Below are 23,445 nucleotides of genomic sequence, written 5' to 3' on the forward strand. Positions count from 1 at the left end.
CCGGGGCCGGAGCGGGGCCGGGGCCGGGGCCGGGACCGGGGCTGGGACCGGGGCCGGAGCGGGGCCGGGCTGCGTCTCGTCTCGGGCTGCGGCCGGCGCTGCTGCCGCTGCTGCTTGCTGGCGAGGCTGCTACTAGCCGGGCTGGGGCTGGGGCGGGGAGAGGGGACGGAGCTGGGCTGGGCCGCGGGGCGGGGGCCGGGGGGAGGGGAGGCTAAAGAGCAGGCGGCTGGCGTCCGCCCACAAGTGTCCCGAGATCCGCGGCCCCGCACCTTTATGAATTACTGGTGGAGTGACGTGGGAGGAAAGCGCTGGAAGGATCTGGAAATAGCCGTGCGGACGCCGAGGCCGGAGGAGAGAGAGCAGAGGAGGAGGAAGCAGTCGAGCGGGGAGAAACTTCTGGTGCCATCGAGCGGACTTGGCCGAGCCCCTTGTCCAGGCCGCCGAGCTCCCCCCTGAGTCATCGGCTATTATTGGGGCCCGCGGGCCTCCCGCCTGCTCCGGGCTGCCTGAGCCTCAGGAGAAAATCGCGACGCTTCACGGGCCGCGCCTGGCCCGGCCGCGCCTTCGGGGGGAGTGGGGTGGCCGTGGAAACTTGGGCCTTTCCAGGAGCCCCCCTAACGACCGATGGTCCAAAAAGAAATCGGATTGGGAATGTGGATCCTTTTCTAGTTTAGCGACTCCTTAAAAGACAACGGCAAAGCCAAGGAGGACGGCTTTCGGCCCGGATTCTGTAGGACCGGGGCCTCGCAGGAGCCGGCTGTGTACCAGCCCCAACGGGCAATTTTCCCCTTCTCTGTACGATGACGTTTTAAAATCTCGTCCCCAGTAGTTTGAGGATTTGGAGGGGTGGGGTGGGGGGTAAGAAATGTTGAACGTGCTGCACGGGAGTGGTTCTGCTTGAGTTCTAATACCCCCCCCCCCCAAAAAAAACCAGACAGTTGAGATTGGAGGCTCTGAACATCACATCCTCAAGAAAAAATCCACATCCATCAATCCAAGGTCGTCTTCTGCTTTTGTGCCCCGGACGGTTATCCATTCCCACCCATTCTCAGTTGTTCATGTTACAGGTCCCTCAATCCCCACTCCCCACCTGCCCCAACCTTTGTGTCAAAGAACAGTTCAGTAAACCTAACCCAGCCACCCTCTGGACATCTATAGAAGATTCCACACTCCAAGGCCCTTCTCCAAAGATTAGAGAATTTCCTCGTTTCTTCTTTGGGCCGATTGTTCAATATAATTAAATACAAACCAATGAACTTCATTTTTTCAATGAACCATTTCTGAATTGATTGCCATTAACAAAATATAAGCTGAATTTAAGAAACCAGAAATATAAATCTTGATGTGTATCTGTGAATAAGGAAACAAGGTCTACTAATTTTTCATTAAATCCCATTACAAAGTCTTTAGACTACAGTAATTCCATGAAAATTTTATAGACAGATTGGGAAAAGGGTTGGAATGGTTCAGTTACCTAGTATTTCAAATTAAGTTAGTTCATTCTTCCCATACTCAAATGACTAATGTACTAATACTAATTCTCCAATCTACAGGTTGGAGGCTGAGATAATCACGTAAAACCAAAAAATGCCCTACCTAAGTTCTAGGATCCAGGAATCTATGTTACAGTGCCCCCCAGGGAAGTGGGATTTCAGTGATCACTCTGATCCCATACTCCTAGATATAGGGGAAATGGTCTGTGGCATATCTTCCAATCAAATGATGTTACTAGAGCAGTTAACTCTCAGAGATTATATATTCAGTTAAAAAACTGTTTAATATAATGTAAATGTTTAACTTACACACACCTTTAGTTTATGTGCTTGATATCTGTCCACAGGCTATTGTGGATTATAAATTTTTTTTTTTGCAAGGCAAATGGGGCTAAGTGGCTTGCCCAAGGCCACACAGCTAAGTGTCTGAGACCGGATTTGAACCCAGGCATTCCTGACTCCAGGGCCAATGCTTTATCCACTGCACCACCTAGCTGCCCCCTGGATTATAAATTCTTATAGAGCAGGTGCTGATTCCCTCTTAATTTTATTTAGTATAAATACAGGGTATTCAATTCTATCTACTCTTACTTTATTCTGTCCTTAACTATACTCCTCCCCTAAAAATATGATTATACTTGGCCTATATAAAATATAAACATCAAACTGATTTAATAGCTCTTATTTTCCTGGGTCAATTCGACCATAGATTCAGTGCTGGAAAGAATCTTGGAGATCACTAGTCTAATGCCCTCATTTTACCAGATGAGGGAAATGAAGCCAAGAGGCTAAACTGGCTTACCTAAGTTCACACAGGTATTAGGTGGCAGAGATGTCCTCCTATATCTATTTCATCTTAAATTTGAGGTTATAAAAAGTCATATCCATAGACAATGTCCAAATGGCACCAATTAGATTTTTGATAGATGTATTCAGTTGAAGATGATTTTCAGTTCTTTCTATACCAAGATACTATATGAACATATTTATAAAAGGTAAGCATACAGACAAGCCATCTGTGTCCCAAGAATAGTCAAGAAACATTTCATGTCATCAAGTAAACTTTTATTGAAATTGTTATGTGCAGAATACTGTCCTAGACACTTGGGGTGGAGGAGAAGGCATGAAAATAAGTATAGAACATGGTCTTTCCTCTCAAGGAATTTCTAATTTCCAGGAAGGTAATAGTATAGTAAAAAGAACATTTTAGGAGTCAGGATGAAGAGGCCACAATCTCTGTAAAGTACCTTCCCCTAGACAATGACTAGGTAAAATCCCTGCCCCCAGGCATCCTATCAACAAAATAATAAATCTCAACCCTAGCCTGAAAGGATTAAGTCTTGGAACTATCTCACTCCCACGCCATTATTCAGGACTAGTAAAATTTATTTAAAACCTACCCATACTTATGTCCCAATCCCTACCCTAAAGAAATTTTTTTTTATGTTGCTCCCTCTTTATGCTGCTTACCCCTTACTGGCTGCTTCTGATCAGCCCAGTTGCAACACCTTGAAACTCCTTTCCTTCACTAAATACCCATTACAATTTCTTTTGTCCTTTTTTAAATCTATTTTTTAATTTAAGGCAAGGGGTTAAGTGACTTGCCCAAAGTCACACAGCTAGGCCATTATTAAGTATCTGAGGCCAAATTTGAACTGGAGTCCTCCTAACTCCACAGTGCCACCTAGCTGCCCCTACGACATCATGCAGATGAACTGGATTTGAGTGAGGGGGTGCTGTGCTAAGTCACCAGCCTCACCTCCAGGGACACCTGGGTCCAGCGGCCAGATAGGAATCTGGACGGCTGGAGATGGCCCTGGAGGTGAGGCAATCAGGATGAAGTGACTTGCCTAGGGTCACACAGCTAGGAAGAGTCAGGTGTCTTGAGGCCAGATTCAAATTCCTGTTTTCCTGACTCCAAAGCCAGCACTCTTAACAACTAATTCCTTTTACCCCTTTTTTCCAGGACAACTCCATATAAACCCTGGCTTTATCCCATGCTGCAATACCCTTACAGCTTTCTTAGCTTTGCTACTATAAGGAACTCCAGCAGTTTCCCTAGGAAATTTAGCCCAGTTACAATACTCTTATAACTGTTCTTAATTTTCTTTCTCTATGCTGCTCCCACTTTATACTGCTTTCTCCTTGTGGGCTGCTGCTGATCAGCCCAGCTGCAACTCTTGTAATTGTCCTTACTTAGCTTCATTAAAGCCCTATTACTGCTTAATCCCTTAACTTACTTTATTGGGGGTTTTTTTGGCAAAGCAATGGGGTTAAGTGACTTGCCTAAGGTCACACAGCCAGGTAATTATTAAGTGTCTGAGACCATATTTGAACTCAGATCCTCCTGACTCCAGGACCTGTGCTCTATCCACTGCACCACCTAGCTGCTCCAACTTGGTTACTGTAACAAAATATACTTTATTGCTTCTGGGTTGAGTTGGTCTTTCCATTAATTCATTAACATTCTTGAATCCAAGACTAGATCACTCCAATTTATTTTTTTATATCAAGGAGACCTGAATTATATAAACCCAGTTCTATCTCTTTATAGCCCCAGCTGAATTATGTATCATTAACTGGGATATCCCCAACTCTACAACCTAACAGCTGTGACTTTGAGCAAGTGATTTCACCTCTGTCTCAAATTTTCTTATCTGTAAAATGAAGGTACTAAATTACATGATTTCTGAAATATTCTTCTAAAATTATGGGGGGGTGGTTAGAAGGAACTATATATAAACTAGTTCATGATCATCCACAAGCCTATGATCTAGTTGTAGAAACGAGCCATAAACAAAAAATTACTTATTTTTTTGTTCCTACCTGTAATTAAACAAAGATACCTAGTTTTCACTTGATACAGATCAACCTCTTATCGTCTTACTGTTACCTTACAATCTGAAAGGTTATTACTTTCCTATAATTATACAGCAGAACTTGAACCTAAGTCTTCCTGATTCCAAGGCTGGCCCTCTAACCTTTGTCTCACTGCCTTTCTAAGCACCAATACGTGTATTAAATAACAGTATAAAACCACAACACAAGAAATGTCATAAAGGGTGTCACCGTTAATTGCTAAATCATTGTTGAGGTCAAAGGAAAGTAATGTCATTTTGAGATTGAATGGTCTAGGAAGGCTTAAAGGAGAAGGGACTTGAGAAGTCTTTTTTTTCAAATTTTTTGCAAGGCAAATGGGGTTAAGTGGCTTGCTCAAGGCCACAGCTAGGCAATTATTAAGTGTCTGAAGTCACATTTGAACTCAGGTCCTCCTGACTCCAGGGCTCCTGCTCTATCCATTGTGCCACCTAGCTGCCCTTAGAACAGTCTTTTAAAGGTTGGGTTCATTTTGCCCTCTTGCAAGTCAAATTTAAAATGAATTTTAAATTCATTTATGTCTTTCTTTGCGGAATATAGTGTATAGTGTAGTAGGGTGTTTTTTTTTGGTGTTGGGAATAGGGAGTCTGAACCTGTGATTTTATCAGTGTAGGGAACTCCCAGTATGGAATTTCCTCCAAAATACTTAGTCACTTATTAGCAACATCAGTCTTTTTTTTTTTTTTTTGGCTTTTTGCAAGGCAATGTGGTTAAGTGACTTGCCCAAGTTACATAACTAAGTCTTAAACTGTCTGAAGATAAATTTGAATTCAGGCCCCCCTGACTCCCTCTATCCCCTGCACCACCTAGCTGCCCCCAGTAATATCCAGCTTAGGGAGTTTCCTGGTGCATTTAGTTCAGTAGCTTGCCCAGGATCCCCACACCTAGTATGTGTCGGAGGCAGGTAACTCAGGTCTTCTCTGCTCTCACAACTTTCCACTACATCTTTTGCCTCAACTTTTTTTTAGTAGATTTTGTAACTATTTGATAAATGTAGGTTGAAGTCTGTAAAGTTATGATTTAACCCTCCTAGGTATTGTCTTGAATAAACCTTTGCTGACATTCTTTGCTCAAGCTGAGCTCTGCAAGTTTTGAGCAGTTATACAGCCCAGAGGACTGGATTCAAAATGGTGTAGTTCAATTCAGGGATATGGAGGCTTCTAAGGCTTCTTTAAATAGCCCTAAGCCAGGATAATTAAGTGTGGCCAATACCACCATATTATGGATAACTTTTATAGGGCTGGTGAGACAATGCAAACTTTGTCCCCTTGACTTAAGACTTGCCTTAAAGTCTAAACAAGGGCAATATTTGTCCACTAAGAAAAATGTAAGAAAGGACCCACTCAATTCCTAACAGCAGTACTACTCAGAGCTTTGAACAGTTGAGATCATGGCTCAGGCTAATTGAGAGCTCCCTTCAATCTTTATACCTGTTGCAGGACTTCAAAGCAAGGTGGTTTTGTGGGTGAGTGCTACCTCCATCACCATTACATCACAATTCCTCTACTCCCTGGCAGATAAGACTTTGTGAGTTGTGGAAATTAAAAAAATCACCTAGTAACCACTTAACTGACCTCACTTTGGACAAGAAACACCCCGATTCATGCCATGGCCAACCTGGTACAGAAAGAACTGAGTGGACAATTACAGATCTCTTAAGAGAACTAAGGGGGGCAGTTAGGGGGCTCAGTGCTGGCCCTGGAGTCAGGATGACCTGAGTTCAAAATCTGACTCAGACAGTAACTGCCTAGCTGTGTGACCTTGGGCAAGTCACTTAACCCCATTGCCTTAAATAAAGAAAATAAAAAATTTTTAAAAAGAGAACTAAGAATCAGGAGCTATTCTATAAGACTGTAGGCCTAAATTTTTTCATCTTCACAAGACAAAAGGATTCATTACAATAGTGCTTATTCCAGGATCATAAACACAGTAATAGAGATTGTGGTAAAGGAGTGATGTGTATGTGTGTGTGTGTGTGTGTGTGTGTGAAGAACAGATTTTCCTATGTGAATATCTTATCACAAGAATTTGCCTATAATCACAATCCCATTCTATCGTAGTTGGGGTGGGGAGGTGGAATAGCATTTTTCAGGGGCAACTAATTTTTTTTTATTAAACTTAAGCAGTTTCATAGAAGATTGCTATGAAGACTTATTAAATCAACATCATTAAAAATAATGCACAAGACTAAGCATAACTTAAGTTTAGTACCTTCAAATTGTTTGGTTTTAAATCTCAAAAACTCATAATCTAAAGGATTTAATTCATTTGGACACAGGAATTGCAGTACAATCAGTTCTCTAATATCTCTATTAATGGGAAGGGACAAGAAGCAAAAACAAAAACCTCTAAAGTCATTTTTATGCATGCTCCCAAAGACTAATACACATATGTGCCCAACCCTCACCCTATCCACTTATTCTCTCATGTTTTCCTGTCCAAGACTGGCAGCTTAAGACCAATGGGAAGCTAAAGGGGAAGGAGGCTAGTAGGGAAGAGAAAGAAAAGTAAATCTCTTTAGATTCAGGAAATTATGATATCTATAGTTAATTCAGTCAATGAGTAACAGAATATTTTTTAAAGCAATGATTGCATAATATTAATATTAAAAAGATGAAAAAGTTAAAGTTTTCAGAAATTGCAAAAGTACAATAGCTTAATTGATAAGAAGCTGAAAAACCATGGGCATGAGGATTGTGATAATATACTCGGAATTCAGCTAAGAATAGACAAAATTGAACAACTGGACTTCACATTTTAGCATTCATTTTGAATCTTATTAAAAGTCTGACATTCTCATCATTTGGAGGATGACCAAATTATGTAAATGAATGTGATGGAATACTATTGTTCCATAAAAAATGATGATGAATATAACTTCAGAGAAACTTGGGAAGACTTGTATTGATTGATTGCTGTTTGTCCTTCATTCTGTTAGAGACCCAGTAACATCAGGAAGGTGACATCCTGACTTTCAAGTGAATTGTATGTAAGTGTGGGGGCTGTGCAAGGTCATCAGGCTCACTCTCTCCTCCAGATGTATCTGAGTTTAGTAGCAAGATATTGATCTGGATGACTGGAGATGGCCCCCACAGAGAGATGCAGGGTGAAGTGAGCAAAACCAGGAAAACTATGCAACAACAATACTGAAAACAAACTCTGAAAGACTTTTGGACTCTTATCATCACAATGGCCCACAACAATTCCAAAAGACCACTGATGAAGCTTACTAACCACTCCTTAATGGTGGGCTGACAGAATCTGAGTACTGAATAAGAAATATGCTTTTTGGACATTTGTCTTGTTTGACTTTATAAATTTGTTTCAATTGCTTTGTTTTTTTATATATTTTTCAATATAGAGGGGAGAGAAAAAGTTTTTTAATTAAAATTAAATTAAATTAATAATTTAAAGTATTTAGATTCTGATGTGGTTCGATTCTACTTTTATTTTATTTTTCTATTTTTTTAAATGTTTTATTTGTTTTTCCAACTACATGCAATGACAGTTTTTACCAGTCATTTTTTTTTGCCAGGTTTTGAGTTTTACATTTTTCTCTCTCCCTCTCCCTGCTCTTGACAGAAAGTAATCTGAAAGTTCTACATTTATAGCCATGCTAAACATAGATCCATATTGATCATGTTGTGAGAAAAGAAATCAGATTCAAATAGAAGAAAGAAAACCACAGAGAGAAAAAAATGACAATACATGAGATAACTTTTTTTGGCAGTTTTTCTTTTGCAAGGTAATGGGGTTAAGTAACTTGTCCAAGGTCACACAGCTAAGTAATTAAGTGTCTGAGGCCGAATTTGAACTTAGGTACTCCTGACTCCAGGGCCAGTGCTCTATCTACTGTACCCCTAACTGCCCCGAAGATGACTTTTAAAAATTGAAGATAAGCAATTCAATTAAACTGGATGTGTATAGTATTTTCTATTACAAATCTTTTTAAATTGTCTTTGATTTCTGTAAACTGTTTGTAGAATAGAAATTAGGCATTTGATTGAAATGACCCCCAAGTTACTAACTTGAATTGTGGAGAGTTCATCTGGTAGCCTTGCATATCCCCCTGCCTATTTAAAACAGAACTTAAAGGCTATATAAATAAGTTGTTTTGTTGTCATTATATGTCATGTGGGTCTTATTATAGATTATGATTCCATTACTTTCTGATAGTGCTGGGAGTTGGGGAGTTTTTCCAGTTTTAAAAATGTCTTAAAAAAATGTCTTACAAGAGCTCACAGTAACCTGTCCTTTGGGTGTCAAGCAAGTTTGTGCATGAAACATCTTGCAAACTGTCAACTTGGGCAGAATATTCTTTCAATTATTAGGGAGTAGTCTGCCATCATGAAGCAGCAATGGACCTATTATTTAAATTAAACATGAGTGCTGGATTGTCTATCAAGCTATTAAACATCTTCATTTAAAATGATTCTCAAAAGTTATTAGCAGAATTTTTAAGAAAAACTTTCTTCATAAGCAAGTGGAGGCAGACTAGAAATGAGATTTTTTTAAACTTTTGAATATTTTTGATGAGTTCTTTCAACTTTGGCTAAATTAGAATAAAAGTGCTCTTCCTACTCCCTCAGATTATCTTGTATAGATTTTATATTTACTGGTGTAAATGTGCATCCTGCCTTTTCTATCTCTTCTAGCACTTTGCATAGCCTTACCTGGACCACAGTAAATATTTACTAAATCCTGCTGAATTAATTTGAATATTAAAGTAGAAATATATACCCTAGGTGTCATCTAGTTAAAAAAATAGTTAAAAGATAGTAAATTTGGATTCAAATTCCTGTTCCCACACTTGGGAACTCTGCAACTTGGTCTACCCACCGAAGGAGCAGATAGTTTTTCAGTGGGGATCCATCATGCACCCCGATGAAGTGTTGAGTCATTGCTTTATTTTTGTGGTTACCAGAGTCAACAATCATCTTTACCTCTGCCTCTCCTTACAGGGCAACATCAATTATTATTTAGGGGGGTCTGTGTAACCAACCCCATCAAAATTAGTCACAAGCCTCCATCCATTTGCTAACCTCATTCTCTCATTCTCTCTCTCTCTCTCTCTCCACACACACACACACACACTGGATTTTCAATTATCATTCATCTCATCATTTGATCATAATTATAATGGAATAGTCACAGAATGCTATATTTATCATTTTTACTCATATAAAATATCACTTGAAATATGATTAATACTTATACATTTTACTATATGCACATATACATATATATGTTAAAAGCAAAAGTACCGAATAAATAGAACACAATGCATAATAAAACATAAACTTCTACTAAGCAAGCTTACCATTCTCTTAAAGTTAATCCCAGACAGTGACTGGGAACTAAGTTCTCTTTTAAACAAGTAAGGTACCCCACCACAGTTTTCAGAATACTCAACTCATGCTTCCCTTAGAAACAGCAACTCTAGACTGAGGGTCTCAACTGAGCCATGGCAGAGAAGCTGTTTCACAGGATTTGATGTGAACTGGTCCTTGGAAGGTTTGCTACTTTAACTAGTCATTGGAGGAGACTTTGGATCTCATGTGGAGAGGACTCCAAGTAGCAACCAGCCTAGGCAAGGATGCATGACACCAAGTATTCTTATATTGTTCTCTTCTCAAGCTGAGCACCACACTTCCTCTGCTCAATTTCTGCCACAATCCTAATGTTCTTGCTTAATCATCTTTAAATTGATAATAATCCTTGTACTTAGTCCTAGGTTATGGATTGTGGTGATAGAAGTGCTTTTTCACACCTTAAGGCACTACAGACATTTGATGTGGTTATTTTATGTGGTGGAAATGGAATCAGAAACACCTGAGTTCAAATCCCTTTTTAGATATTTATATGGTGACCCTGGGCAAGTTTTTTGGTTTCAGGTTCTGAAAAATGAAGATAACAGCCCTTTAGCTCACAAAATAGATGTGTTACAAACGAAATGGTATATATCTTTGCAAACCTTAAAGTGCTCTACAGATATTAGAATTCAATTAAGAAAATTTAGATCTATAGAGAGGAAATACATTACTCACAGTCAGAAGAATGAGTGGCACGGGCAGATCTCAGAATCCATATCTACCCAGGCCAGCTAAAATGACTTGAGACCACACTGGAAGGAATTACATTTTTATTTTTGTCTAGATATGTGATTTAAAATCTTGCCTAAAAAGCACATATTAAACAATGGCTATAACTTAGGTGGGTTTACTATTTGTCAATAGCTAATTTTATGCTTTTATATGGTTTTATGAATATCCAACAGTTAGTACTAATTTCCCATTCAAAAAAGGAATATTTTAATAGGGTTGGTTTCGTATTTTTATTTACTTATTTATTTTTAGGTTTTTGCTAGGCAATGGGGTTAAGTGGCTTGTCCAAGGCCACACACCTAGGTAATTATTAAGTGTATGAGGCCAGATTTGAACTCAGGTACTCCTGACTCCAGGGCAAGTTCTCTATCCACTGTGCCACCTAGCCACCCCTGGTTTTGTATTTTTAAAAAGATGGAATGAAACGGGTGGCTAGGTGGCGTAGTGGATAAAGCACCAGCCCTGGAGTCAGGAGTACCTGGGTTCAAATTTGATCTCTCAGACACTTAATAGTTACCTGTGTGGCCTTGGGCAAGCCACTTAACCCCATTTGCCTTGAAAAAAAACCTAAAAAAAAATGGAATGAAGCAATTAAAGTTTTGTACTTTGTATCTGTCTACAAAGAAAAGGTACTAGGACTGGATCCAGATTTGCTAAGACCAGAAGGATCTGGTTGTGAGAACTCCCAGTGTGGTGAATGAATTGCTATAAAAGTAAATTGAGCAAAGCTAGTTTATTAACATTGATATGTATTAACTGTTAACAATGAGAGATGAGAATCAGACTGACCACCTGAGTAAGGTCAGTGACTCATGGAGAAGGGGACCTTCTTTATTAATATACACCAAAAAAGGGGTCTTATAGGTAGGAGAAAAGGTGATAGATAGTAGGTTTGGGACAAAAACATGATTGTCTTGAGAAAGGTAGGCTGGCATTTAGGTAAGCCTAATCACACCCCTCTCTAATAATCCAGTCAATAGTAGCTATTCTGTAGGGGCTTCATCTATATCCTGTAATCTTAGCTAGAAGATCACAACTAACAGGTTTGCTGTCTCCTTTGAAGAATGAAAAATTCCCATAACTATACAAAAACAGGAAAGGATAGATCACATCTCTTTTGGGAATAATAATTTTTGGTACTAAACAAAAGAATATTTATGAAATATCTTAGGGGATACTGACTTGAGAGATAATCTTACTGTTAAATTAGTTTTGAGCTAGCTCAGCAGGATTCCAGTGGATGAAGATTCAATTGCAAAATTAACATACCATAAAGTCAGTTTACATTGTAAATCAATGTAGTAGAAATCCAAATAGAGGTAATATTAATTTTGATCATTTCACACAATGGCACTAAGACTATGGCAAAAATGGGTGCTGTGCAATGGAGTATTAAGCCAGATTAAACTGACCTTACACATGGCACCATGAAATATAACTGGTGCTATTCCATGAGTTTTAGGCTATGGATACAAAGGGCTCCATTTTGAACATTTAGGTCAAGAAAAAATCCTTAATCATTAAAAGAGGTTCAAGAAAAAGCATTAACAGTAGCGGAGAAGATAAGAGAGATGAGAAGAAGTGGGTGAACATTTCTCTCATTAGAACTTGCTTAAAAAGAGAATTGGATACAAAAATCTGTTTTACCCTATAGGAAAGTAGGAGGGCAAGGAATAAAAGAAAAGGGAGGGGCAGTGATATAAGGGAGGGTAGATTGGCTGAGGGGATTGAAGCAAAACACTTTCGAGAAGAGACGGTAAAAGGAGAGAGTAGAACAGAAGGGGAAATAGTTTGGAGGATAATACAGTAGTAATCATAACTTTGACAAAAAATTTTTGAAGCAAGTATCTGATAAAGGCCTCTTTAATATAAGAGAACTGAGTCAAATTTATAAGAAATGAGTCATTCCCCAATTGATAAAATGATCAAAAGAAATGAACAGTTTTCAGATGAAGTCATCAAAACTATCTAAAGTTACATGAAAAAATACTCTAAATCACTATTAACTAGAGAAAGGCAAAATAAAACAATTCTGAGTTATCTCATACCTATTAGATTGACCCATAGGATAGAAAAAGAAAATGCCAAATGATAGAGCAGATGTGAGAAAAATAAGAAATTAATGCATTGTTGGTGGAGCTGTGAACTGATTCAACCGTTCTGCGGAAGAATACTCTTTGACTGAGCAATACCACTACTGGGTCTGTATCCAAATAAAGATTAAAAAGTACCTTTAGATACAGAAATATTTATAGTACTTCTGTATAGCCTGCACTGTTCAGAAATATATATATATATCACTTTCAATTACTATTTTATCCTTTGGTTCTATGATCAGGGTAGTTTTCCTTGATAATTTCTTTCTTTTTCTTTTCATTTTCTTGCAAGGCAGTGAGGTTAGGTGACTTGCCCAAGGTCACATAGCTAGGTAATTATTACGTGTCTGAAGTTGGATTTGAACTCAGGTCTTCTTGACTCCAGGGCCTGTGCTCTATCTACTGCACCATCTAGCTGCCCAGATAATTTCTTAAATGATGTTGCTCAATGGGGTGGCTAGGTGGTGCAGTGGATACAGCACCGGCCCTGGAGTCAGGAGTACCTGAGTTGAAATCCGGCCTCAGACACCTAATAATGACAGAGCTGTGTGGCCTTGGGCAAGCCACTTAACCCCATTGCCTTGCAAAAACCTTAAAAAAAAAAAAGATGCTGTTCAGTTTTTTTGATCCATTAGTTTTAAAGGATTTCTCCTTGATCTGCTGTTTCCCCAATAAAGTATATATTTTCTTCTTTACTTTTTCATCTTTTGATTTTGATTCTTATTTCATTACTCAAGAAAGAAAATCGAAGGTTCAAAGACAATAAAATGCTATTGTAGTTTCAACCATAAACAATGCTGACTAGAGACTGAGCAAAATTATTCCAAGGACGCCTGAGGCAGTTTCTGGGTGAAGAATTTGAAATTAAGGGGATATTCATGAGTTGGGGGAAGGCTGAATAAATTGTGACTGTGATGGATTATTATTATTGTGCTATAAGAAATGAGCAAGATGCTCTTAAAAAAATCTGGATTAACTCAGAAGTTGATACAAAGTGATATGGACTATATAAATTAACAGCAATTTTGCAAAACAATCAGTTAAAAATGACAGCCATTTCTCAACAATACAATGGTCTAAGGCAACTGTGAAAGACTTATGAAATATACTCTCTATCTCAAAGAGAGATGTGTTAGTATCTAAATACAAATTGAAGAATACTTTTTTACTTTATTTTTCTTTCTTTGTTCAAACTCTACAGTTCTTTCTCTGGATACAAATGGTACTCTCCGTCACAGATACCCCAAAATTGTCCCTGATTGTTGCACTGATGGAATGAGCAAGTCTGTTAGGGTGTACAATGTTCTTCTGGTTCTGCTCATCTCACTCGGCATCAGTTCATGCAAATCCTTCCAGGCTTCCCTGAATTCCCATCCCTCCTGGTTTCTAGTAAAACAAGAGTGTATATACATATTACGACAGTTTATTAAGCCAGTTCCCCAATCAATTTCCAGTTCTTTGTCACCACAGAGCTACTAAGAATATTCTTGTACAAGTGATGTTTTTACCCCTTTTCATGATCCCTTCAGGGTATAGACAGAGTAGTGGTATAGCTGGATCTTTTTCGTTGCCCTTTGGATGTAATTCCAAATTGCTCTCCAGAAAGCTCCACCAACAACGTATTAGTGTCCCATATTTCCCACATCTCTTCCAACATTGATCACTGTCCTTTCTGGTCATATTGGCCAGTCTGAGAGGTATGAGGTGGTACCTCAAGAGATGCTTTTAATTTGAATTTCTCTAATAATGAGTGATATAGAGCAATTTTTCATATGATTATGGATTGCTTTGATTTCCTCATCTGTAAATTGCCTTTGTATATCCTTTGACCAATTGGGGAATGGCTTGTTTTTTTAAAAAAATTTGACTCACTTCTCTGTATATTTTAGAAATGAGTCCTTTGTCAGAAATACTAGCTGAAAAAAATTGTTTCCCAATTTACTACATTTCTTTAGATCTTGGTTACAGTGGTTTTAACTGTGCAAAAGCTTTTTAATTTAATGTAATCAAAATTATCTAGTTTTTTTTAAATGATATTCTCCATCTCTTCTTTGGTCATAAACTGCTTCCCTTTCCATAGATCTGACAGGTAAACTATTTCTTGATCTTCTAGTTTGCTTATATTTACTTTATTTTTCTTAAAGGTTTGGTTTTTTTTTTTTGGTTTATGTTTTCTTTCACAACATCACTAATATGGAAATATGTTCTGCATTACTATATATGTATAATCTTATATTTAACCTCTTGCCTTCTTAATGAGGGGGCAGAAAGGGAGAAAGGGAGAGAATTTGGAACTCAAAAGTTTTAAAAATGAATGTTAAAAATCATTTTTACAGGTTCATGGGAAAAAAATGCCAAAAATAAAAAAAAAGATTACGCTCATTCTCACGCTCACAGTTTTGAGGGTAGTCAATTCTTTTTTTTTAAGTTTAATTATTAAATATCTGAGGCTGGATTTGAACTCAAGGGACTCCTGACTCCAGGGCTGCTGTTCTATTCAATGCGTCACCTAGCCACCTCAATTCTTGATAACCTAAGCTCCTATGCTTTCTAGAATTCCACATTCTAAGTTTCCTGATCCTTTAAAGTAGTAGATGCTAAATCTTGTGTAGTTCTGACTTTGACTCCCCAATATTTGAATTGTTTCTTTCTGGCTGCTTACAATAATCTCTCCTTGTCTTGAGAATTCTGGAATTTGGCTATAATATTCCTGTGAGTTTTCATTTTGAGAATCTTTTTTTAGGTGATTGATGAATTCTTTAAATTTATATTTTATCCTCTAGTTCTATGATGAAGGCAGTTTTCCTTGATAATTTCATTTCTTTGGGGTTTTTTTTTAGGTTTTTACAAAGCAAATGAGGTTAAATGGCTTGCCCAAGGTCACACAGCTAGGTAATTATTAAGTGTCTGAGGCCAGATTTGAACTCAGGCCTTCCTGATACCAGGGCCAGTGCTCTATCCACTGCACCACCTAGCTGCCACAGATCCATTAATTCTTAAATGAACTCTTCTTGATCTACTTTCTAAAGCAATTGTTTTCCCAATAAACTATTTTATATTTTCTTCTTTATTTTTTCCCCTTCTTTTGATCTTGTCTGATTCTTCTTTCATAGCTCAAGAATGAAAGTTGAAGGTTCAAAGAGAATAAAATATTGTTGTAGTTTCAATCATAAACAATGTTGACTAGGGATTGGGTAAAGTTATTCCAAGGATTGTCTGGGGCAGCTTCTGGGAAACGAGTCTTTGAGTTCTAAGGAGAGTATAACTATACTCATACTACATGAGTAAAACCATTATTCAGCAGAGTTGAGTAGCACAATTTAATCACCTTTCTGATGATTAGATCATCAAGAGACAGATTAACTATATCTCATTGTTAAAAAATTGTAGATGTACTATAATGACGATTAATCCACTGACAGATTAGCTATACTGTGTTGTCACAAAGTTGTCACCAAAAAGTCACCATACTTTTGCCTGGTGTTGCTGGAGTGTAGTGCTTAATTGATACAGGAGGAAACCATATCTATAAAGTCAAGGACTCCCAAGCATCCAGCCCTTCACCAGAAGTTGTTTCAAATCAGGTCATGGGACCAGGTAGGGTTCTGGAAAAGACAGTGAGAAGGATGTCTTTGCACAATATTTCCCTCACCACAGTAAACATAATGTGTAAGTGATGCCATCATTCATTTGATGGTATGTTCTTTGATTATATGGGACAACAACAACAACTGTCTCAGAATCATCAGCTTCTATTTTCCCAATCTAATTTTTTTTTCAGTCGGTGTTCCAACACCACCAACTCTGTCGTGGATGGATCACATTCTTTATGTTAAGTCGATCACAAAAATTATTTCCATATTTTTCCACCATTGCAATTGCTGATCACAACTCCCTCCTTTCACTCTGTCTCTGCTGTAGAGTAGCTGAGTGGTGCAGTAGACAGATTCCCCTGCCCTGGGACTAAGAGGCCCGGAGCCCAAATACCACTGCTTAGGCCCAGAATCCACCTGGCCCTATGGTCCCAGACAGGCCATCCAATCCCAGCCCCTTGCAATAAGTAAAAAGGAAAATGTGTTATGTTATATCTGACCAATCTCCCCTCATGGTCCATCCTCTCCTCCATCACTCACCCCCCCCCCTTCCCCCCGTCCCCCTTCTCTCCTTACTCCATGTCTATACACCGCTGAGTATATATGCTGTTTCCTCTCCTAGCCACCTCTGATGAGAGCAAAGATTCCCTCATTCCCCCTTGCCTTCACCCCTTCCCTATCATTGTAATAAAGAAAAATCTTATTATATGAAATATCTTGGCCTATTCCCCCTCTCCTTTTTCTTTCTCCCATTATATTTCCCTTTTTTCTATTGACTCCAGTTTTACACCACAATGTATCTTCAAATTCAGTTTTCTCCTGTGCTTCATCTATAAAATCTTCTTACTTGGTCTATTAAATGAGAAGGTTCATATGAGTATTATCAGTGTCATCTTTCCATACAGGAATACATGCAGTTCATCATCATTAAGTCCCTCATATTTTCCCCTTTTCCTCCAACCTCTATGCTTCACCTGAGTCCTGTATCTGAAGATCAAACCTTCTGTTCAGCTCTGGCAATTCCAACAGGAACATTTGAAATTCCCCTGGTTCATTGAAAGTCCATCTTTTTCCTTTGAAGAGAACATTCAGTTTTGCTGGGTAGTTGATTCTTGGCTGCATTCTAAGCTCTTTTGCCTTCTGGTATATTATATTCCAAGCCCTATGAGCTTTTAATGTAGTTGCTGCTAAGTCCTGTGTGATCCTGACTACAGCTCCACGATATTTGAACTGTGTCCTTCTGGCTGCTTGTAATATTTTATCTTTGATTTGGGAGTTCTGGAACTTGGTTGTAATATTCCTGGGGGATGGTTTTTTGGGATCTCTTTCTCGGGGTGGGGGGGGAATCGGTGGATTCTCTCCATTTCTATTTTGCCCTCTGCTTCTAGGATATCAGGGAAATTTTCCTGTAGTAATTCTTTGAAAATGATGTCAAGGCTCTTTTCCTGATCATAACTTTCAGGTGTTCCAATAATTTTTAAATTATCTTTCCTAAATCTGTTTTCCATATCAGTTATTTTTTCAATGAGATGTTTCACATTTTCTTCTAATTTTTCATTCTTTTGGTTTTGAAGTATTGAGTACTGATTTCTCGTAAATTCAGCAATCTCCCTGAGTTCTATTCTTTGTCTGAAGATTTTCCTCAGAGAGCTTTCTTATCTCTTTTTCCATCTGGCCAATTCTGCTTTTTAAAGTATTGTTCTCAATAACTTTTTGAACTGTTTTATCCATTTGACCCAAGCTGACTTTTAGCATGCTATTTTCTTTTTACTTTTTTTTATCAGATCAAATTTTATTTTTCCATTGAAGAAACATGAAACTTAGAACTTCGTAGATCATGGAAATTAGTTTGATTTTCCAAATGTGACAGAGAGAACTTGGTCAAAAAAGGAAAAACAAATTCTACTTTAGAAGAGATTTCATTAAAGAATGCCAAATTTCCTTGAGTTTGCAATATACACAATTGATAATCATTTTTTAATAATATATATTCAATAAGTGTTATACTATTAAAAGTTTTAACTTTTTTCCATTGAAGAAATACGAAATGTAGAACTTCTTAATTCATGGAAATTTCAACAGGTATTATTAATTTTCAATATAACAAGAAAGTCATAAGAACAATCAAATATCCAAGTAAGGTGACACATGAATTTCATTAAATATACTATTTTCTTACTGAAATATTATTTCTTAGAACAGCAAAATAGCAGAGATTTTCTTAAATGTTATGAACATAACTTTATATATTTTGTTTATTTACTTCTATCCACATATACTCACATCATTCTCAAATGTCATTGTCAAAAAGGAAATTATTTTCTTCAAGAATTTGAATTATATACACTTGTGATAAATTTAACACAGTTCTGCCTATGAGGAATCATTATTCAGACTCAGGAAAGCAAGGGTGGAAATAAAACAAAAATTTATTAAAAAGGTTACAAGACATAGGAAGGGCGAGAGAGAGAGAGAGAGAGAGACATAAAAGAACAGCCAAGCAGTATTGACTGGGCCATGGTCAGAGAAGACTGTGGCCAGCATGCTATTTTCTTCAGCATTTTTTTTTTTGGATTTCCTTGACTAAGCTGCTGACTTCATTTTCATGTTTTTCCTGTATCTCTCTCATTTCTTTTCCCAGTTTTTCTTCTAACTCTCTCATTTGATTTTCAAAGTCTTTTTTTTGAGCTCTCTCATAGCCTGAGCCCAATTTCTGTTTTTCTTGGAGTCTTTAGATGCAGGAGCTTGTGCTTCCTCATCTTCAGACTGAGTATTTTGATCCTTCTTGGGCTCATTAGGCAAACTATTTCTTAATGGTGTTTTTTTCTCTGCTTGCTTATTTTCCCAGCCTTAGCCTGTTTTGGGGGGGGGTGCTTCCTGAGCTTTTGGGACACTTCCACAAGGATCTCAGTGTATGAGGTTCTGTCCTCCCTCCTGGTCTGTGAATGACCATATGCACCCCCCTCTGCCACGGGGCTGAGGCGGGGGGGGGGGGGGGGGGGGCCCTGCTGTTCTATGGGAGGGGGGGCCTAGACTGCAAGCAGGATCTGAATGTGGTCAGAACCCCAGGGTTCTGTTCCAGGGGCAGAGGACAGAGCTGTCTCTCTTCACTCCCCTCCCTAGGTTCAATGGGCTCATGCCCTGGGGGCTCCTGCTTACTGGCTCCGGGGGCTCCTGCTTACTGGCTCCGCCTGCTTCTGTTTCCTGGATTGGGACTGCTAGCTGCTCACTGTGTGCCCTGAGGGCTGGGCTTCAAGTGCTCGCTCCGGCAGAGGCCCCCCCCCCAGTCCCCCAAGTTGTGCCCAGTGCTCCCCAGGGGGCACAGGTCAGAAAACTCCCCTGTTGCTGTGAGCTGCTGCTCCCAGTGCACTGCAGCTGCCACTTCGCTCTGGTGGGCCGTCGCTCCGGCGGGCCATCCCTCCAACCCTAGGGAGCAGAGACTTTCTGCTATTTTCTAGGTTACCTTGGGTTGGAGAATTGCCTCACTGGATCCCTCTGTGGGTTCTGTCTCTCAAAAATTTAGTTAAGAGTTCTTATTTATAAGTTTTATGATAGAGTGCCTGAGACATGATCCTCTCTTGTTGTCATCTTGGCTCTGCCCCCCCTCCCAATCTAATTTTTTTTTTAGGTTTTCGCAAGGCAAATGGGGCTAAGTGGCTTGCCCAAGGCCACACAGCTAGGTAATTATTAAGTGTCTGAGACAGGATTTGAACCCAGGTACTCCTGACTCCAGGGCTGGTGCTTTATCCACTGTGCCACCTAGCCACCCCCAATCTAATTTTGAAGTAATTATATTTTAAATCCATTTTTAAGCTTTTCTGGAGGATTTTTTAGGCTTGAGACCAATTAATATGCTTCACATATAGATGTTTTGTAACTGTTATCTTCTGAATTTATTTTTATATTCCATTGTTGCCATTGTAGATTTCTATGGTTAGGGACTTTTTTTTTGTATTTCCTCATTTCCCAATCTATTTTGTGACTTTTAAAGTTTTATTCAGCTTCTGGGAATAGGGGGTGCAGTCCAAGCTTCTTGCACCGAGGGGCATTGCTAATTTCTTGACCGAGGCTTTTGGGGCTGGTGGCCTCCCCACTGGTCCACTGTACCAGTGGTCTGCTGAGTCAGAACTGCAGTGGCCTTAGTTGCTGGCCCTAGAGGCCTAGAGCTGGCTTGCCTGAACACTGCCTGAGCTGTGGTGAATTCCCCTTTTACCCATGTTAGATATTTCTTGCAATCTGTCTAAGGTTTCTTGAGCTAGAAAATTGATTTATCCTATCCTTTTATGGGTTCTATGACTCCAGAATTTATTTTGAAGTTTGATTTAAAGTTGATTTGGAAAAAATGATGAGAGCACAAGCAACTTCCTGTCTTTTCTCCATCTTTGCTTTACCTCTCCCTTTTGTCATTTCTTATGACACAGTAGTATTCTATTACATTCATAATCCATAATTTATTAGTCAACCACCACTTCCATGACCAACATCTTCCATCAGATCCTGATGGAGATAGCACAATAGTCTTAAGTGGTTAGGCAATAACAGAACCCCCCCCAAACCCATCAAAACTGTTTTCTGCCCAGTCCCCACAGCCATAATTAAGGGAAGAAATCATGATACAGAAGGGTCTACCTTCATTATCATCACTAGCAATAAATGTTGATCAACTGCTACCAACAATTAGTCATAGAAGTAACCCCCAAACCATGAGACTTGTTTTCATCCCATTATTCACACATCATCTAGAGAAGCAATTCCTGTGGAGAAGAGCCTGCCATCCCCATCAACTGTCAACCAACTGCCATAAATGGAGCAAGCAAGTCAATCTACTTGAAGAAGTAAGGAATCCTCAGAGAGAGGCAGGAGGCAACATGTTTCAGGCAAGTCTAATCCACCACCATCACCATCACTTTGACCACCATTTCCCTTCTGATTATGATACTATAGTTTAGGAACTTGAGCACCAAAACCTTTGGGAAATAGCAGTGCTTCCAGCTCAATGACCTCAGTCATATATTGGGAAGTAATGGATAAGCAGCCCTGCAATTGCTCCTGCTGGTGTCACTGTCATAGCTACCAAAGCCTCTGAAAAAATAATTTTTGTCATCAAAATCCTTGACATTATCAAATGTTTCATCATCAGAAGCTGATATGATTTTTATTACTGGAAATGACATCTAAGGAAGGGGCATTATTTTTTTTAATTTTACATAACTTATTTTCTTTTAAGTTCTCCCACGAAGTGGAAGTAATCTTTAAATATCAGTTTTATAAAAACAAAATACAATGGTACTTTGATAGTCATTGTTACGTTGTTCCAGAATTCTTGGTGAGTAATGAAACTGCCAAGTAACAAATTAATTTTTCCAATAAGAAATTATGTAATTAGAAGTAATTGGTGAAAGTTCTAGTTGGACTAGTAGTAAGTAATAAAATTGTTTTGTAATATAGGACCTTAAAGCTAAATAGACATGGATAAAAAAGCAATTCATTAGATAAAAATAAAGTAAAATTTGACTTTACTTTACCTGTACTGAGATGAATTCCTGACATAATTGGTTGTTGCTTGTCCTTTACTCTGGAAGAGAACCATGTCATCAGGGAGGTGAAGCCATGACATGCAACTGAATTGGTAAATCCAAGTGCAGGGATACTGTGCAAAGTCACCAACCTCACTTTGTCCTTCAGATCCATACTGGACTAGAGGCCAGAATTGGATCAGAACAACTGGAGATGGCCTTGAATGCAGTAGAAGACCTTGATCTTTTAAAGTTAAGGTCTTTCCAGTTTACAGTCTGACTGAGGCAAAGTCCATCCAAAGATTAAGGCTAGGTAAGAGAGAGACAAAGCAAAGGGACCAAGAATGGCCAAGATTGGGAGACAAGACTACCAGGGCTTCTCAATGATTAAGGAAAGTAAATGGGGGGCAGCTAGTTGGCACAGAGGATAGAGCACTGGCCCTGGAATCAGGAGGCCCTGAGTTCAAAGTCAGACTCAGACACTTAATAATTGTCTAGCTATGTGACCTTGGGCAAGTCACTTAATCCCATTGCCTTGAAAAAAAAAATCTAAAAAAAAAGTAAATGGAATGAGTCACTTTTTCACAGTTAAAAAAAAGCCCCAAACTTCAGGATTTCTGGTCAAAACAGGAACAACTGCTATTTATATTCACTCTGAAGCAATCAAGCTTCAAACAATGAGTAAGTAAGCTTAGCCTGGGGTTCTGCACTGTTCATGAGCTACCAGTTGAGGCCTGTTTGATCATGAGAGGTGTAAGCAACAAATGAAGCATTTTCTCTGGTGGGTTGTGACCCATACAAATGCTAGCAAGTGCAATGAAGTCTTAAGCAAGTGTAGAGTGCTGAAAAATTTTTTTCTCATCAAAATGTGACAAGTTAATGGATCTGACGAATTATGAAGCCCACAGGTTGCTTCCTTACTGGACTGCAGCAATCTGTAAATAAAAGTTTTATGTCTCTAACTCTTCTGGGACAAAAGTGTGCATTCATTCACTTTCATGGAACCCCTGCAGTCTTTACCACCCAGCATCACCTTCAATTTATTTAACACAGTGCTTTGCATATATATAATGTGTCGAACTATGGCTGTTTAGACTACTATGAATGCTCTATCACATGTCAGGCACAAATAGGTTATTTGAATACCTGGGATGGGTACTCTAAACTTAAGCATTTCATGTTTCATTTGAGCTGCTTTAATTCTGCCTTGCTCAAAGAGCACAGCACCCTCTCTGATGAGGGCACGCTATGCTGGGTGACTGTTCTAGTGTCTCCCATGCTGCACATCAATTCAATTCCATAAGTTCTTAAAAGAAAACTTTGGTGACCTTGCATTGTTTGCCCCATGTGAGCTCTCCATAAAAATAATCTTTCTGGCAAGTATACGTTTGAATAGCATGTTCAGCCCATCATAGTTGCACTCTCTGTAGTCATGTTTGAATACTAGGCAGTTTAACTTGAGAAAGGACCTCAGTGTTTGGGTTCTTCTGCAGTGATCTTCAGAATCTTCCTAAGACAATTTAAATGGAAGCAATTCAGTTTTCTAGAGGCACTGGTAGACTGAACCAGGTTTCACAGGCATATAGCAATGAGGTCAGCACAACAGCTCTGTAGACTTTCATTTTGGTAGTCAGTCTACCTCTTCTCCTATACTTTCTTTTGGAGTCTCCCAAATACTGAGCTAGCTCTGGCAATGCGTGTGTCACTCTCATTATCAATGTGTACCTCCCTGGAAAGGACACTGCCAAGGTAAGTGAACTTGTCCA

The sequence above is a fragment of the Macrotis lagotis genome, chromosome 4 (assembly GCF_037893015.1).
Source record: "Macrotis lagotis isolate mMagLag1 chromosome 4, bilby.v1.9.chrom.fasta, whole genome shotgun sequence".
Classification (NCBI taxonomy): domain Eukaryota; kingdom Metazoa; phylum Chordata; class Mammalia; order Peramelemorphia; family Peramelidae; genus Macrotis; species Macrotis lagotis.